General features: G+C 43.6%; 1 protein-coding gene and 1 long non-coding RNA gene across 4 annotated transcripts in view; one reads left to right on the forward strand and one right to left on the reverse strand.

The window, feature by feature from the left end:
* The window catches only part of Dennd1a (DENN domain containing 1A), a 463,593-nt gene that overhangs the window by 87,409 nt on the left and 356,990 nt on the right, over positions 1–19,194 (reverse strand). The gene's annotated exons all lie outside the window — the stretch shown is intronic.
* On the forward strand, positions 4,266–5,558 carry LOC150065940 (uncharacterized). Its single transcript, XR_016534998.1, has 3 exons — positions 4,266–4,486; positions 4,649–4,847; positions 5,341–5,558. It is a non-coding gene; the product is annotated as an uncharacterized LOC150065940 (long non-coding RNA).

The raw sequence follows: 19,194 nt of genomic DNA on the forward strand, positions 1-19,194 counted from the left end.
AAATCATGTACCTTTCTGAGCAGAATAATAAAATTGTGCACCATCCTGCTTCATTTTATCCAAGGCATGTACCATCCGTATGTTCAGTGTATGCACTCAGTATAGGCTACCCTCCCAAAAGTCATTTAGTAGCCAGTTATCAATAAGCTCTGTTAATGTGGTACCACAGTGAGTGCTTTCTTCAGAGAGCCCTTAGGTAATAGACTAACACTTCATCTTATCATGTAGGCACTATGCCATCTCACATTATCACAAGAGATGAGTATAGTATGATAGAAAAATGTCATATTCACATAACCTTTATTATAGTAGAGTTATAGCCAGTCTATCTTTTTTTACTAATTATCTTTTTGCACCTGATTTATAAATTAAACATTATCATAGGTATATGTATACAGGGAAAGCAGTATATTCTAAGCTCAGTATTACCTGGGATCTCAGGCACCCACCAGTTGCCCAGATGCCAGCACACGGCTTGGCTCAGGGCAGAGCTTCAGTGTTCTGGGATAAACAAGTGGATGATGGAGTGATGCTCTGAACAGCTTGTTCAATGGCAAGCCAGACAGCACTGGCTCTCCCTCCCCACCCCGTTTCCTCGGTGATTGCTGGCACTCAGAGCCTCCTCTCACTCTCTTGGGTGGGAGTCAGACTAGGTAGCAGCAGTGGTTACAAGACAGACCAGAGGGGGCAAGGACAATGGTAAAAAATATGTAGAATCCAAAATTCATTATATCCAGCTAATTCCAAATGCAATAGACATCACATTTTTGAGACACAGCCCCATGAAGGGGTGCAGTTGTAGCAGGCAATTTGCCAAGTTGGCCAGAATTGTTCAGTCTAACTCATGAAACTGTTTTCTTCTTGATGGGCAATAGACCCACAGAGTTTACCATTTTCCATTTATTCTGTACCTGGGGTATGTTTGGGAGGAGAAGGTGTCACCCATAGCCTGCCGCAGTTTTAGCACTGTCAGACATCTCCTGAGGTCCCCAAGGTCACTGGGGGTAGGTCCTCTGACTACAAACCTCAAAATATATACCACATAGGATGTAGTTCTCTTAAAGAGGCAGTGTTAAAACAAGAAACTAATGCTGCATAAAGTAAACTGTTCTGGGGGGGGCAGGGAAGAGAGGCTACAGGAGCCAGAGATGAAGTGAGCATCCTTCACACAGCGTGCTTGAAAACAGGCACCTTCATGTGTCGCCTGCTTCATCTATCATCCCCAAAGAAAGAGAGAGAGAGCCTGCCGAGCCACCCAGAAAAATGGCTAATGCTTACAATTCATCCAGGCAGGAGGCCTGCCAAGCTCCCCTCTAGCCTCTCACACTCAAAACAGCTCCTATGGTGAAGGCTTCAAAAGCAGAAATGTGAAAAGAGATTTCCCCTCTGCCCTGCACCAGGGGAAAATATATCCTCCCCCCTCCCCACAGGTCGAGGTGCATGCGTGTAGCTACAGGAGAGAACCAAAGCTATAGACCAGCCAGAAGGGAGGGCCTGTGTTTGAGATCACAGATGAAGGTTGCGCCAAAAGCATATAATCTGAAGTTTGAGGCTCAGTTCCTCTTGCCCAATTTGCCAGGATTAAAGGAGGTTAAAATAAAGAATGGGTAGGAGGAATGGGTAGTGGAGCAGAGGCACACCAAAGAAATGCTCCCGGCTATGAGTACTACCCACCCTGATGGGGGCCTCCAACTCTAGGGCCTAGCCTTCAGCAATAGCCTGTGAAGAATGACTCCAAGGTCACTGGACAAAGCCCCTATCCTTTCTTGCCTAAGCTCTTAACTTCTCCCTTATTGATTTGAATTTACAATCCTCCTCCCTCAGACTCCTGAGTGCTGGAATTTCAAACACAAGTCACCATATTTTGTTTTTGTTCCCCACCCTCACCCACAATAGGTGGCTGGGAAGCTTGCAGGTAGAGCTCAGGCTCAGAAAGGAGAGGCTAATTTAGACATAGCATAGGCAGGTGTCAGAGAGGTATCTTGAAAAATAATCTCCTTGTGGAAAAATGTTAAAGCATGAGCTGAGCCACAGCTCCATGATAGGTTTGTATGGTTGTCAGCACTGTTGCATGTATGCAATTGAGCTCCCTACCCCAGCCAATATCAACTGTGTCTTAGAAATTCAGATCAAATCTATGATGGGCTAGTGATAGAAAGAATTCTTTAAAAACTTCAAGTGATCGGAACAATCTATGTTTGGGACAAATATAAATCCCACTCTTAGGTTGAAATATTAACTCTGGAAATAATAGTTAAGGCTGACCTGGTTTAAAAGCAATGTACATATATATAACAGGAGATATAAGAGGGGCTGGGAGTTTGGTCTAGTGGTAGAGTGCTTGCCTAGCACAAAGACCCAGGTTCCTTGGTACCACATACACGGAAAAAGCTGGAAGTGGAGCTGTGGCTCAAGTGGTAGAGCTCTAGCATTAAGAAAAGCCAAAGGATTGTGCTCATGCCCTGAGTTCAAGCCCCATGACTGGCAAAAATAAAGATAAAAGAAGAAAAATTTCATGTTCAATACATGTTTAGCAATGGCTAGTATGAGATAGGGTTCAAAAATAATATCCACTCTATTAACAGAAGTAGGAAAGTCTGAGCTGTATTCAAGTGCCCCAGGGTCTAACAGAAATGTTACTATAAAGGAATCAGTCAGGTGTGGTGATGTACTCCTACAACCCTAGCTATGTGAGAGACAGAAGTTGGAGGACTGCAGTTCAATGACAGTCTGAAAAAAAGTTAGCAAAATCCTACATACGTCAATGAACAAGTCAGGTGCTGTGTTCCATGCCTGTAATTCCTGCCACACAGATGCTACAGGTAGGAGGACTGGAGTCTGAGGCAAATAACTGGAAAATAACTAAACCAACCAAACAAAAAGCTTAGAAGCACAATAAAACAATAATGTGTTTTATTTTACCCAAATATCTACTACCATTTCAACATGCAGTCTGTGGAAAAGTGCTGAGTTTCTCGAGCTTCTTTCATACCAAGTGTGAGAATGCTGGAAGTGTGTTTCACACTTGTAGCATATCCTCACATGGACAGGTCACATTTGGGTGCTCTGTGGTCACATGTAGGCAAAGGCTACTAAACACGGTGCCTGATAAGCTGAAGCAGAAGTAGGGATGAGCCCACCAAGCTCTGGAGGTAGTAAGAATGCCTGGCACTCTAGGTATTGTTAGAAGAACAGGAATCAACTAGTCAGCCCTATTTGAAGCACCGGGGACAAGACATCTCTGTGGAAAAGGACTGCATGGTAAAGTTAAATGCAGGCCATAATGGTACTGTATAGTCACATGAAGATCAGAATATGAACACTGTGATGAGACTTTGGCCCTTTTTTTGAGCACGTTTCCCTGAACCGAGAAAGATGTGTAAGCAAAGGCCAGATGACCTGCACAAGAGTAAACTGTTGCCCTCTTGGTCCCTATGAACTCAAGATTAGTAGACAGGGTTCACAATATGAGGCAGCTCCTTCCTCAGCTTTTTTTGGGGTGGAGAAAGCTGGTAGTGGTCATTCTTACCTGTGCCTATGCTCCTAGACACAGGCACTGTGGGGTCTTACTTTGCAATCTCTGCCTTCAGGAAGCTTTCAAGTGAGAGAAAAGAGCCAGGAATTCTCTAGAGGAATGATGTGAACTTGCTGGATCCCAGCTGATGGTGAGCAGAAAGAACTGTCAGAGGACTATCTAAGTCACTGCTCACTTGTCCTAAATGAGGCCCCTGTTGTGTTTCTGGAGAAAGGACATTTCCAGCTGCCTCACAGACCATGGCTAGAGGGTCCTTGAAGAGCCAGTGCCCTGCTTAAGTTCTTTTTCCAATCCTGGTCTTCACCTGAATGAGTCACAGCCATGTCAACATCAACATATCCCAAACCAGACTACTTACTCCTGCCCTCACCTCAGCTTGTTCCTCTGTAATTCTAGATATAGACCAGAACACTCGGGCCCATTAGCTTTGCCTAAGATGCTGACCCCTTTGACCTCTAGGTGCTGGAGCTTACCATCTCGTGGGGAAGGGGCACAAATCAAGAGCCAGCAAAAACAGGGTACTTTCCAGAGACTCATTTGAAGCAAGAGAGAAAGAGACAGAGATGAAGCCTACCTAGAGCCCAGGAAGCCTCTCAGTGATGTCTTTCTTTACCTCTCACAGGTGTCAAGCTCAGGGGAAAGAATGGTTTGCCTGTGTCATAGTGGTGCTGCCAGCATTGTGGCAAAGACACACAGTAAGGGCAACAGAAGGCTTGTGTGTGTGGTCTGGGCATGCTGGGTAAAAAGGAGGCACAATAGAAGAGAGGGGCTAATCCCACAGGGGTTCTAGCCAGTCCCATCTGTTCCCAGATGAACCCAGGGGAATAACTCTTGACATCCTTGTTGGCAGGACCAACAAGGGCACTATGGGCAAAAAGGGAGCAATGTGGGATAGCTTCCTGCACTGGGAGCTCAGGGCGATGAGTGAATGGAAAAAGAAAAGCAGGAAAGGTAGGAGATCCTGGGCCCAATGGTGTAGGTCTTGGATGCCAAGTCCAAGAGAAGACTCTTTCCTAGGCACTAGGGGACAGATGAACATTTTAGGATAAGATTTGTAGGGAATAATCGTACATTTTCTTAATGCAAGTTTTTTTTTTTCTGCCTTCATTTTAGTAAAAATGAAGCACCATGAAGCTGGCAAATCATTTCTGCATCCCAAAGACAGGGCGACATGTGATAATGACTGTGAAGCGCGGCTAAGCCTGTTAGCAAGGATGACCGGGAGCACGAGCAGGATTGATGCATTACCCTCCACTGGCGGCTCTTTGTTTGAGGATCATTAGGAAGGGAGCATTAGAAGAATGCTAGCCAGGTAATAGGGGGAACAGGTCTTGGGAGAACTACATTAGCCACGGAGAAATTAGCAAATAAAATTCAGAGAAGAAAGCAGGGGCTCTGCTTACCCCAGGAGGCTCTCTGGGAATAATGACACCTGTGGCTACTGTCTGAGGAAGCAGCAGACTTGCCCAGTGTCCTAAGAGAGGCTGGGGTCTGAATCTCTGCATAGTAGAAAGGCTGGAGCCATCATCAAGGGCCTTGAAGAAACACAGCCAACACTGGGCCCTCGAGGAAGGGAGGCCATGCCTCATCCTCTCTATTCCCTTACCTTGGGCAACAGTAGAGAGGAGGAGGGAGACCCATTTCTTCAGAGTTCATTTCCTGTTACCATGCTTAGCAACAAGTTCCTTTGTTAGGCAAACATTAAGACTACCAAGGGAGTGAGAGAGCACCTGTCATGATGCCAGCAGGGTGTCTCTAGCAGCAGCATCAAGCCAGTAACTCTCCCCACTTTCTAACTCTCACAGGTACCCATCATGCCTTCACCTGAAAGATGTTCACTGAGCTGCTGTTACAGGCAGCTCTGCCTAAGGCCACTCAGTGGAACATGGTGCTTCTCTAACCCTACCAGGAGGGTGAGGAGTCAGATTCTGGGGACCAGAGCTGAAGATTCTACCCAGTCTTTCCTAAGGATGTTTGAGAAGCTGTGTGTGTGTGTGTGTGTGTGTGTGTGTGTGTGTGTGTGTGTGTGTGTGTGTGTGTGTGTGTGTGTGTGTGCATGCGCTGCTCTGAAGCTGAGGATAGAGGTTAGTAGTGGGTACAGAATAGTGTGAAGATAAGGCACATGTCAGAAGGCATGGCTTCATGGCTTCTACCATCCTGCTACCAGTGCCCAGCTCTTTTGATGGAGGGCAATTTGGAGATAGCCCATATAATATATTTCTGGGACTCTAAAATATGCTGCTGGTGAGTCTTGGGGAAATCCCACCAGTAGGATGCTATGTCCTGCAAATAGTCAGCCACATTCCCCAGGGTTCTGAGTGGGCGAGGCTCTATGAGGTCTGTCAAATGACAGCTGCTCCAGTTCCAGCAATTGCATCACCATGTATTGCTAGAAGAAATTCCAAGAATGAGGCTGAACCCCAGTCAGCTTACCTTTCACACTGTTTCTCTGGAGCAGTGGACATTGGAGGGGCCCCAGTTAGAATTTACTCCTGGCTCTGCTCCTCAACAGCTGCCTAGGAATGCCAGACACACAACTGCACCTCTTAGATCAAAGCTGAACCAACCATAAAGATAACAGGGTTGGGGGTTGGGACTTTTACCTTCCCAGATGAGAAAACTCAGGTAAATGGCTTTGGAGGACTTACACAGCTATCAGTGTATAGATCTAGGGCTAGACTTCAGGACTCATGGTGCCAAGTTCCACAGCCTTGGCCAAATATGGATCCAGGTGGCAGAACATATCCTCACAGAACAATTAAGACTTTCAACTGATATACTGAATTAAAACCCCTCTGTAAAACTACTTAACTATTTTTTTTAAAAAAAGATCTATTATAAGGATATATGGAAAGGTTACAATGATACCCACCAACAACTAATTTATACCAATAAAAATGTTAATAAATTTTAGAAAGAAGGGCCCTCAGATAGACCAGTAAGATCATCCAATGAAGGCAACATATCCTGACAATCTCATTTCTAGCTCTGCACAGCTGCCCTCTACTGAGAAGCTCTAGTCCATATCCTAAGTATTCAGGAGCCCTATTCATCCCTCAGGACCTATCTCAAATGTCATCTTCTCTTGAGAATCTTTCAGCCATCCTTGTTTGTACTTCTCTTGTCCACCTGTTTATTCCAACCTGTCACAATCTCATTCACTTAACAACAACAACATGTTTCCTTCACATGATTGGAGAAGCTTGGAGACGAGGGGCTGTGCCTTGCTCAACCTTTTGTTACCAGCAGCCAGCAGCACTGTACATATACTAGGAGCCAAACAAATGTGTGTGGACATGTGGTCTCATTGAGAACAGCAGTGCTGAAGGCTAGAAGTGGCCCCAAGGGGAGAAAAGTCTAATCAATACTACATGGCTCTGTCCTCCTCAGTAGACAGTAGGCTCTTAATATCAGAAGATATTAAGGGGGCAAAAGCCCCCTTTGCTTCTCACAGGAAAAACAGTCCATGTGTACTCCAATTTGCACCTCTTTCCAGTATGAAAGACATGGGAGGAAGCAAAGAGAAGTGGGCAAAATACCAGGTGTCTATGGTCAGAGTTCATGATATTTCAACTGGAGAAATCCATAGGTCAATAGTTGGGATTCTCTGAAAGACTAATAGAAGTCCTGTTGTTAAAGAGTGCTCTAGTTCTTGCCCATCTCTTTTCTTCTAACTTCCCACATTGAGCTGTGTCCATGGCCCATGACATAAATGGAAAGTAACACTCTGAGTATTTTAACGCACTGTTTTTCTATTGTTTTAATGGCCCCAATAAGGGCACCATTGTTCCTTAGCGGTATACACGCTTCATTCTAGTAATTAGCTGTCAGAGAGGATCCGACAGCAGCCTAATGTTGTCCGCTCAAATCATATTAATGAAATGCAATCCACTCAAATGTCCTGAATGCATATCTGTAATTGCATTAAGCAGAGAGACTGGGGACATCAGGATCAAACTTCAGTCTCTGAACAGAGAGCTACGATCAAGCGCATTAATCCATTATTTCTTCAGAATCTGACAGCCAATTAATATACTAGGCCTTCATACAGCAGGCAAAGGATTGATGTCCCTGTCATGATTTTGTTTTTAAAAAAACCATTAAAATGACTGTTTGTACTCAGGGATGTCAAAGTAAATGCTGGGTGTAATGTTTCTAATCAAAATCAATTGTTCAAAGGTGGAAAGGTAAGAAGCAAACTTTAGGGGAACATTGTCATCATTTCCAAAAAAGGAAATTTAAAGATCTGAAAGTCTTCCTGCTTTTTCTGGCATTTTTAGCCATAAAAAAAGAAGCTAAATTTAAGTACTAGTCAGAGTTCAAACAACTGAGCTTCATCAAGTGATTTTGAACAGGAGATGCACCGTGTGGTTTTTTTCTTTTCTTTTTCTTTTTTTTTTGTATTTTTAACACAAACAGGTCTTCATTTTAAGGCTCTCACTGGTATTTACAACAAAGCCTAGGAATATCCAGAACCAGACTCCCTCCCTATGCTGGGTTTTCCTGCTTCACTTCATAGAGCACACGGTGCTAATTACCAGAGCTGCCTTCCACAAATTATAACTTTGGCTGGACTGGGAAGGCAAAAATGAGAATAAATACCTCTTCAGATTTGCAGAACTGCACAAATGTTCTATGAATCAGACCCACTTGGAAGAGTGTGCAGGTCAGCAGTGCGCTTCGGACTGCGATCGGATTTAATTAGGACACTGTTATCGATGTGGATGTCTGGAGCGCCTAGAGAAAACCGCGGCCTCCATACACCCATGCCCTGTGGGAACAGAGCGTTGTCTCTGGGCTGCTGGGCTGAGCTGGAAGCAAGCTCAAAAGTGCAGCTGGCCAGGTCATTCAGGTGGGCTTGCTGTCTGTTCCTCCAGTGCCACCTCCTCCCCTATCATGCAGCCACCAGTGCCATTCAACTCTGTGAACAGGACTGTCTACAACTGAGTGATAACTCGGGCTGGGTTTGGTGTGTCTTCCCTCCCCCCTTTATGGCAGTGTGAAAAGCACATTTGAGAGAGATAGATAGAAGATAGATAGATACTTGAGAGAGATTGAAGATCGATCAATTGATTGATCGATAGATAGACAGACAGATAGGATAGCTACCTAGTCCAGTATTTATTTTAACACTGGAAAGTTTGGAATCCAACAGAGCACAGATATTACTAAAAGGCATCTGCACTACAACCAGCAGGACAGAAGAGGTCATATGACCACTATTTCAATTCTAAAACTAAGAATGTTCAAGCTATTTTTCATGGCTAACCATGAAAATATTAGCCATTACTGGTTTTATTTCCTTAGTCTTATCTCCCTTGCATCAATATCATCACTGCACCCTTCAAGTTAAGTTTCAAACCTTGGAAAATGGGACACTGATTTTCTCATAAAATCATGAAAACAGCAGTTGTCTCATCATCCAGACCCCATGTTAGGACAGAGAAATGGTAGAAGAACTGTGCAACGAGCCCAAAGAACATGTGGAAACCATGGGTATAAGAAAGATTCATACAGATTTATGGCTCGTGTTAGAAAGGTGCTTAGCACGGGGTGACCGTGGCTTGTGCCTATAATCCTAGCTACTCAGATGGCTGAGATCCGAGGATCATGGTTTGAAGCCAACCCAGGAAGGAAAGTCTGTGAGACCCTTATTTCCAGTTAACCACCAGAAAACTGGAAGTAGTGCTGTGGCTCAAAGGGGTAGAGCATTAGCTTTGAATGAAAAAGCTAAGGGCCAAACTCCATGATCAACAAAAACAAAACAAAACAAGAAAGATGCTTGCAACATAGAAGAATTTCTATGCTGATTATTAGGAGGTAGCTTAAATGTGTGAAGTCCAGGGTAAAGAAACCGCTGGGAGATTCCAATGACAAGGAGTCTGTACCACATAGGAGGGTGATACCGTGAGGGACACTTAACATTTGCAGACCCATTACTACATGTCCTTGACACATAGCTTTATACATGAAGCTTCTGAGTCTTCACAACTATCCTTGCAAAGGAAGACTTACTAGCCCTATTTAAGTGAGGAGACTGAAGAAGGGCAGTAACTTGTATGAGGTTGCCAGTGTGCTAGTCATGAGCAGACCTTGAATAAGATTACCAGTATGCTGGCTGACAGCAAAGTTTGCCCAAGGTCACCAGTGGCTGTTTAGAGCAGATCTGGGATTTGAATGGAGGTCCCACTTATACCAAAGCCCATCTTTTCTCCATACTGTGTCTCACCAAAGAGGAACAATTCTGTCCTCAAAGAATTTTACCACTAAAACAAAACATCACTCAAAATATCGAGGATTAACCAGGTGCAACTGTGCATGCCTGTAACCTAAGCTACTCAGGGGTAGAAATTGGAAGAAATGTGGTTTAAGATCAGCTTGGGAGAAAAAAAAAATCACAAGACTCCCATCTTAATCAATAACTTGGAATTGGCAGTGGTGATCTGCTATCTCATCTAGGTGGAAGGTATAAATAGAATGACTGTGGTCTAGGACAGCCCCAGGTAGACGCAAGAACCTAACTGAAAAGTAAGCAAAAGGAGCTGGAGATAAGGGTCAAGTGGTAGACTGCTGCCTAGCAAGTGTGAGACTCTGACTTCAATCCTCAGTGCTACAAAAACAAATGAACAAATAACCCCAAACGTGCTGTGCAGGAATGCAGAGAGGAGCTCCTCATCAGAAACTGTGATATTGGCTTAGGGCATTGATTGTTCATTGCTTTCCGGACGTTCCTGTACCAATATGCTAATCCCTACACAGCAACTCAACCCTCACAGCAAGCCCAAGAGGGAGACAGTAGTTATTTTCATTGTGTAGCTGAGGACACAGTATTCTGAGTTTAAGACCTACCAGGACACTCAGAGATGCCACATAGCCCCTATAGTCTCCCCCTATGGCTCAATTTCTCCTCATCATGGCTGATGACAATGACAGTGGTAGGAAGTATCTCTTTTCTCCTTTAGGGCTCAGCTCAAGTCACCTCTTCAGGGAAGTGTTGCTAAACAGCCTCCCACGCTGAGCTGGCTGCTCCTATAGCACTTCTTGTTCATATTAAAAACCTCTACTTTTAGGCTGGGAGTTTAGCTTAGTGGTAGAATGCTTGCCTAGCATGCACAGAGACCCGGGTTTGATTCCTCAGTACCACATACATAGAAAAAAGCCGGACATGGTGCTGAGGCTCAAGTGGTAGAGTGCTATCCTTGAGAAAGTCCAAGGACAGTGCTCAGGCCCTGAGCCCAAGCCCGTGACTGGCAAAAAAAAAAAACAACCAAACAAAAAAAACCTCTACTTTTTTGGAATGGAGTCTCATTACTCAGACTTATCTAGGCTGACCTTGAATCCCTGGCCTCAAGTGATTCTGATCCTTTTGCCTCAGCCTCTTGAGTGCTGAATCTATAGTTGCATCTCACTCATACCAATGGTAATAAATAGTGGTCTGCGGTCTGCTTTACTTGAGACCTGGTGCTTCCTTTCTGTACCTTCACTGCCTAGTACAGAGCAAGCATCCTGCTACTGCTAGATGGACTAATGAGTGAGGAAGCCTGCGCTCCCTTCATACCTGGGCAATGATCTCCAGGCTCTCTCTAGCCAGGTTGCCCACAGAAAAGCTTAGCTGAAAGGCATGATGCCCAAAACGTAACGTACATATTTTCCCCCACAGGTTTCATCACTGAACAGACAGATCTCTTTGAGCCCATCTTCTTATCAATATGGAGTAATTGACCAATTTTATCTCTCTACATGGCACCTTTCATTCTTGGGGTATCTTCCTGGAACAAGTTTCCACCTCCATCTGTACTCTACAAGTTTCAGCCAAAGTATTCCCTTCCTTTACAACACCTGCCTGTCACCCATCTTACCTACTCCACTCCCACAGTGCATTGTTGAGATCCTTTTTCACAAAGGGTGATACGTTTACTTGCTTTCTGCCCCACTGACAGGAAGCTCCTTAAAGGCAGGATCACAAGTGACCTGGAGCCTGCACAGAACAGGTATACAATAATGTCGAGTACATGCTCAATGAATGTAAGAAAGAGCCACTGTAAAGTAAGTTTTACAAAAAGTATATAGTTAATATTCCTTCGGTCTTACAGACTTAAAGACTTTTTGTTTTTTCAGGACATAAATCCTAAGCATCTGACTACAAATTCTTTGTGGATTTAACAACATCATGTACTTTCTGCTCTACTGAATATAGAATCTGAGAAAGGCAGAGCCAAGGGGCCCAGAGAGACCTGCTGACCCTGCTCTGTCATTTTCAAGATGATGAACCTGAAGTCCTGAGAAGGGAGGGGTTTCTCCACTGGGGCCAGTCCTATTGATGCCCAGCACAGTCCTATTTCTACACCTCCCCTCCCCAGTGGTCCACCTGGACAATTCTTCAGGGGCCTGGAGGTGATCTATCAGGTCCTTAAAATCCACCCCCTGCCTTGTGCCTAGTAGGGCTGGAGTAAACTTCTGCCAATGGCCCCAAATACTGTGCTTGGTAACAATGGACCCAATACCCATGATGAGCCGTGGCATGCATCAAAAAGGCCACAAAAATGCATGACAGAGGACCTTCCCCCGCCCCGCAAAACATTCTGCCTGGTATTTGTTCTTAATGTTAACTGAAGAAGTCTTTCGACAGTCACATATTTTTTTTTTTTCAAGAGAACTCTGAAGGAACTCTGATAATTTGGCATCAATATCCAACTTATGTTACCTAACATATTTTAGCAGCTACAACTCTGCGTGATATATTCTATAGGCACAGATCTATGTGATTGGTAAATTACAATATGTACAAGAACAAATGCTTCTAGGAAATAGGGCTTTATGTAAATATGTGATATTTTACACAGAATTCATACTACTTACACAGGTTGCTGTAACGGATGTATAAACAGATATACCTTGGAAAAGATAATGCTTGCCTTTAAAATGATTTGGGTGCATTTCTTCAGGAAAACAATGGATTGTAAAGTGGGAGTCACAGGCAGCTTCGACATCTTGAGGCATGTAGGCAACACAGCTTTAAAGAGTTAACACATTCCTACCAGAAGTCCTAACAAATTGAATCTTATTTAATTAGATATTGTATTTGGGGGAAAAATGAAATAAAATTCTTTCATTAACTAAACCAAACTCCCTTAAAGGCAACAATATGTTCCTCTCTGTCAGGACAGAATGGAATGAAATCTTTATTTTAATTGGGGTCAGATGAGGAGCCATTTGGCTTCAGATGCTTTGTTTATCAGCCCTGAGCTCTGGGGCTGAACCGGAACGTGAAATATTCCATTACACAACCGTTCCACTTAAAAGCCCACTTTCCCAATGATTTTTCACATGTTAAATGCTGTAAATATAGCCCAAACTAGCACTGAAATTTAGAAACAGAATATTTAAAGGTCCCCCAATGATAAGATGCTCCCAAATGGCCCTGGGTCACAGGTGCTGTTTCTTGTACCCTGCAAAGAGACATCCTTAGACAAGTGCCTGGTGATCAAGACTAGCAGGCTAGGAACGCCACCTACTATGCTGCTGCTTCTGGGAGTAAGGAGAATGCTCCTTCATGCACCTGGATGGCAAGTTCTAGAGGCAACAAGCACTTTTGGTGCTGCTCTGGGAGACAGCATGGTATAGTAGAAGCCAGATACATGTTCTGCAATAGAATTCCAACACTAACACTGTCTAGCTGTGTGGTCTTGGGCAAGGTGCTGGACCTTTCTGTGCTTCAGTAGTTTTAGTTCTACAAAAGGAGAACAATATTCCCTTTACCTCACAGGGTAGTTGTAAGGAATAAATTAGTAATATATGTGCCTGGTATACAGGCACCAAATTTATTGACTGTTATTATGATGACTGATATACATATAGGCATATATCTTCATACTACTTACTGAATTAAACTCATCTCATAAATCAGGAAATAGGTCAGTTGCAGCCATAGTCATACAGCAAGAAAGATACAGGGTGAGATTTAAATGCAGACTAATTTCAGCTATTTCCACCAAAAGATATTGCTTTCCCAACAAATACAATAAGCACATGTTCAAAGTTCAAAACAGCATGTATCTATTTCTATAGCTCTATCTCTATCTATATCTTGTGAGAGAAAACAATGGTGATCACACAGATGCACATATACTCTTTCACTTAATTATTTATTTATTTGCCAGTCCTGGGCTTGAGCTCAGGGCCTGAGCCCTGTCCTTGGACTTTCTCAAGGCTAGAGCTCTACCACTTGAACCTCAGCACCACTTCTGGCTTTTTTCTATGTATGTGGTACCAAGGAATCGAACCTGGGTCTTCATGCTTGTTAGGCAAGCACTCTACCACTAGGCTAAACTCCCGGCCCATATTTTTTCTTTTAGTTGGTCATGGGGCTTGAACTCTGGGACTGGAGCTGTCTCTGAGCCCTTCAGCTGAAGGTAGCACTCTACTACACAAGCCATAGCTCCATTTTCTGTTTTCTGGTAGTTAATTGGAGATAAGAGTCTCGTGGACTTTTGTGCCTGGGCTGGCTTTGAATAGTGATCCTCAGATCTCAGCCTTCTGAGTAGCTAGGAGTACAGGCATGAGCCACCAGTGCCCAGCTTACTTATATATTTATGTAGGTTTTTAAAAGCATATGCATATAATATATAAGTATGTATATATACATGCACATATGTGTATATGTATATATGTAGAATATGTATGTATATATATGTATATGTACATATATACACATATATACATACATATTATACACACATCCAACATATATACTATGCTGTGCTAGGGATCAAACCTAGGGCCTTGTACATGCTGGAAGTATTCTATCACTGAGCCACACTCTCAGCAAAGAACCTACCATTTTCTTTTTCTTTTTTTTTTTTTTTTTCCCCGCCAGTCCTGGGCTTGAGCTCAGGGCCTGAGCACTGTTCTTGGACTTTCTCAAGGTTAGAGCTCTACCACTTGAGCCTCAGCACCACTTCCGGCTTTTTCCTATGTATGTAGTACCAAGGAATCGAATCTGAGCCTTCGTGCATGCTAGGCAAGCACTTTAACTACTAGGCCAAACTCCTGGCCCCAGAACATACCATTTTCCTATTGGTAACTGGACTAAGAAGAGCAACTATGCAGCCACTACTGTTTTCTCTCACAAGATCTAGAACTTCCATCCAGGAGGAAATTCCAATAGATCTTATCTATAGAAAGCCCTTATTTATAAGACATTATCCCCTATAGTAAATGATTCAAATTAAAAGCTGTCACTGAGGACAGCAACATGGCCAATCAGGGTATTAGCTCATTCACCATTTCTGTGCTAGGTTCCAGCCTGAGAGCCACCTGAGTTGACTATGTGAGATTTTTACTTTTTCTTCTCAAATGAATTAAAGCAGAAAATGTCAACATAAAAAGTTTTTTTTTAATATATTAAAGCAACCAATGTTCAAAGAATTAAAAAAATGAGCTTGCATTTCTCCTTTGAAACTTCATATAACTCTTTATTCAGCTAGCCTTAAAACATATCCACTCTGAAAATAACATTCTTTTCATCTTTCAAATTCTAGCATCAAAATCCATCTAGAGTTTCAAGATTCTTTTTCTAGCACATTGGCAATGAGTGAATGATGACATTATATGATACAACACAAACAAAGGGAGATGGACTAATCAAGAATGCAAGGCTGCATCTAAGCTTGGAAAGTCTAGGGCCAATGCTAAATAACATAAGGCTCCAAAAACAAAAACAGCAAAGTAGCAATACTTTTGGCAAAGAGCACATTTTTGACTTTCATTTTTGGTGACAACAGTAAGATCACAGTGTCTACACCAGAGACTCAAATTCCAGTGTGTCCTTAAAGTTGTATTCACACATGCTTATAGAAAATACTGCCGGGTGCTGGTGGCTCACGCTTGTAATCCTAGCTATCTAGAAGGCTGAGAACTGAGGATCGAGGCTCAGACAGCAAGAAGTCCCATGAAACTGTTATTTTCAGTTAATGACTCAAAAACTGGAAGTGGCCCTGTGGCTCAAATGGTAGAGCACTAGCCTTAAGCACAAAGAGGCTCAGGGACAGCACCGAGGCCCTGAGTTCAAAGCCAGCAACTGACAAAAAATGAAAAGAAAAGAAAAGATAGTTCTTTTAAATTAAATGCATAATTTGTGGTTTGGAAATTCCAGAACACCAATGAAGTTCCCTTCACCTATTTTCCCTTCTTTTAAGAAATGCTCTCTTCTGGAAACTATAATAAAATGAGCTGTTCCACAATTTCACATGTATGTAATTTGCTAACTCTGCACTTCAGTGAGGAAAAGACTTAAGAGTTACTGATTCTGTTAAGTGAGGTAAGCCAAGCTCAGAGATATAAAACTGTACATGTTTTTTTCTCCTATGCTGAAGAGCTAGATCTAAAATATACCAAGACATGATAAGTTATACAGGACTCTAGGCATTCACACACTTTGAGACCAGAGGATACTCTTAGGGGAGGAACACAAAGGTGCAATGCCTATGTGCATCTGAGCATATAAAATAACATTTACTGAAATGAACTCCAGGAAATGAAAACAAGAAGTTTTTCTTTGTTGTCTTTTTTTTTCTTTTTGTATTGTTTATCTGTCTTTGGGAAGGTAAGGGGAGGCACAGAAATGGAGGGACAAAGAGTGAACAAATGCAGCATTGGTAGTCACGAGGTACTATGTTGAACATCAACTTTACAACTTGTAGGTGCAGATGGGAGGGAAAAAGTGGGAGAGAGTGAAGGAAGGGGTAACATTGACAAAAAGAAATATACTCTTTATCTGACTTATGTACCTGTAACCTCTCTGTACATCACCTTTAAAATACCAATAAAATTTTTTTAAAGTTACTGATTCTTTTATGTAATTGTAACCCCTCTGTAGACAACCTTTATAACAATTAAAAATTTTTAAAAATTTACTGATTTTCCTAACCATAGAAATTAAAGTGAAAGTAGCATAGCAACTAAATAAATATTTAAGAAGTGTCAAAAGTAATCAAAAAGGGACCAGCTGAAGAGTGAAGTATTAACTGCCTCTCAAAAAATATACACAAAAGAACTAGACGGTCATCCTGAACATTCAGTCACTTCAACATTCTTACCCTATTATGTTCTTAGAGGCAGGATAGGGAAATGACTCAGGTCTGCAGCAGATGACAAGCCAGTGTAACAGTCTAAAGATCATTAGATGGAAATGTTGTTTAGGATATGTTGATCTCAGGACAGGGCACGAATTAGGTTGAGATGAAGGCTCATTATACATCTCCTCATCCTACGAAGGATTCAATCCCCATCTCTGCAAAGCCTTTTGAGAGGCCTTCCCAAGGCATACAACCTCTGCTATGTTTCAATGGTCAGGGCATGGACTCTTCAGTTAACAGCCTGTCTACCTAGTGCATTCATAGCGAGGCCTGGGCTTCCACTGGCATTGGAACGGGGCCTTTGGAAACTGTTCTACTACTGTGCTGGACTTGGGTTACTGTGAGGCTCTGAGGACTAAGGTGTAGAATAAGTGCTGAGGCCTAGCAGCTGCCACAGGTGGCTCTGCCATATCCCACTGTGTTGAACAAGACTGTGCAGGGAGAAGATGAACAGTCCATCAGCTCTGCCTCCCCATCTCACCTCTGCACGGGCAGAGCACAGAGCAGCTGCTGAGAGATGAAGTCAGCAATCATCTGACAATTGCAGCAGCAGAACAAAGGCCCTGCTCCAGAGCAGAACTGGTCCTAGTCCTAATATGACCACGTAGGTGCACTGGAACATGGGGGGCAAGTCACCTTGAGTTTCCAAGCCCATTTCTTTAATGCAACACTGTGGCTGATCTTAGAACTTGCAGTGATTCTCTAGCTTGCTGTGAGCATTACAGAGTGCTTTGTGATCTGCAGAGCACCAAGACCCTATCAGCAAGGGTTGTCTGTCACATGGAGAGGCTGGAAAGGGGATAGAAGGGACAGAAGGGCTGCAGCCCAGCTTGGCCAGGGAGCTGAGGACAGTCTGTGGTCCAGTGTCTCTTGGTTTCCTAAACAAAAGCTAGGAGTTCTCAAGGCCTCGTGACTTGGGGGTCTCCACTAAGCTTGTATGTGGAGGCTGTATGCGGTCAATCAGGCGGGAAACCAAAATCAGAGAGAAACATGACAAAAGGAGACAGGGAAAAGAATATAGCGGATCGAGTAGGTCAAAGCGTTCCTGGAAAATAAAAGCTCCAAACAAGAAACCAGCAGAATGGCAAAAAGGCAAACAGACGATCAAAAGCAAGAGAACAAAATGCAGGCCGGGAAGTCAGTGCCAAAGAATTGATTAGTCAAACATATGAATGTCTCATGCTGAAGCAGAAATATCACAGCCCTGGCTCCTCACTGTGGAGCCCTCTCTTCATAATGGGAGACATGAAGAGATCGGGGAATAAAGCAACTTTCATTTTTCCTCTCAGAACGCAGAGGGCCAGGCCCCATGAGGACCTCGCCTTGTGCTGGCTTCGAGGGGGAGCATGGCCCCTGGCCATGGGAGTGGGGTGCGAGTGAATGGGCCGGCACTTGGCTCACTTCACTTGAAAGCTTGGAGGCCGCTATAGACGCCGATCTCGGGCAGAACAGCACCCTGGGACTAGGAAGTGTGGATTCAAATGAGGAAAGGTGAGTGTCCTTCACGGTATCATGGGGTCTGCAGTTCCTTCGCGTCTCTTTTCAGTGTTCCTTCCTCGTTGGCTATCCCAGCAGCCAGCGCTGATGAAACATAGCAGACCTCCACAGAGCAGACGTCAGACACCAAACAGAACTGCTGCTGCAGGAGGGTACCCCAGTATAGGATGTGTGGTGGGGTGGAGTGTGTGCACAAGCTTGGAGCAGTGGAAGGAAGCACAGATTTAGAGCACACAGACATTAGTTCAAATGCAGTGTGGCTATTATTAGGTATGTGAACTTGACCAAATTTTTGGTCTCCTAAGCTGGAAATGGGGACAATGATACATGCCTGTGGGTTAAGTTACATGGGATGTGTGTTTGCCTCACAGTCCTGCAAGGTGGGTAGGTAGCCTGAAGAGGACATGCTATGTGTTACAGCATCTCTGGTGCTATAGAAACTGAACAACGGTCTCAGTATCTGTGGCACTTCTCTGAATGGGCTGCAGGGACCTGGATTATTCCACATCCTACTATTGAAATGTTATTCTGTGGGCTCTTTCTCACTTAGCCTGTGAGATGGCCCTGGCCTGAGTTCATGGATGAAGAACTCAGGGATAGCACCTTGTGGGCTCTCATTCCTAGTGTGGCCTACACCCAACCTCATTCTGTTCCCTGTCCCAGGGAAAAGACCTGAGGCTCTGGAGTCAAAGGTTCAAGTTGGAAGTCCAAACCACTGACTTGCTGGGGTGAATATTTCTGTATTTTTAAAAACATGTGTTTTGCATATTACTGAAAATTTCAAGTAGGAAACATGATTTTTAAGCTGGGTCCAAATGGTCTGTGAGATCTGACTGACAAGGTTTGCTGGGAAAATCTCTGTACCTCCATTTTCTCAGGTAAGATTTTCATCTCTTTTCCTGGCTGCTAATAGGGCTAATAGGGGCTGAGGACGCCAGGGCTGGAGGAGTCTCTAGATTTCCTCCAGTCATCTCTTCCCTTTACTGCCGAAAAAACAGAGGCTCCAAAGGGTTGGGCAACTTGCCT

The sequence above is a fragment of the Megascapheus bottae genome, chromosome 3, assembly GCF_031878675.1.
Source record: "Megascapheus bottae isolate mThoBot1 chromosome 3, mThoBot2.hap1, whole genome shotgun sequence".
Taxonomy (NCBI): Eukaryota; Metazoa; Chordata; class Mammalia; order Rodentia; family Geomyidae; genus Megascapheus; species Megascapheus bottae.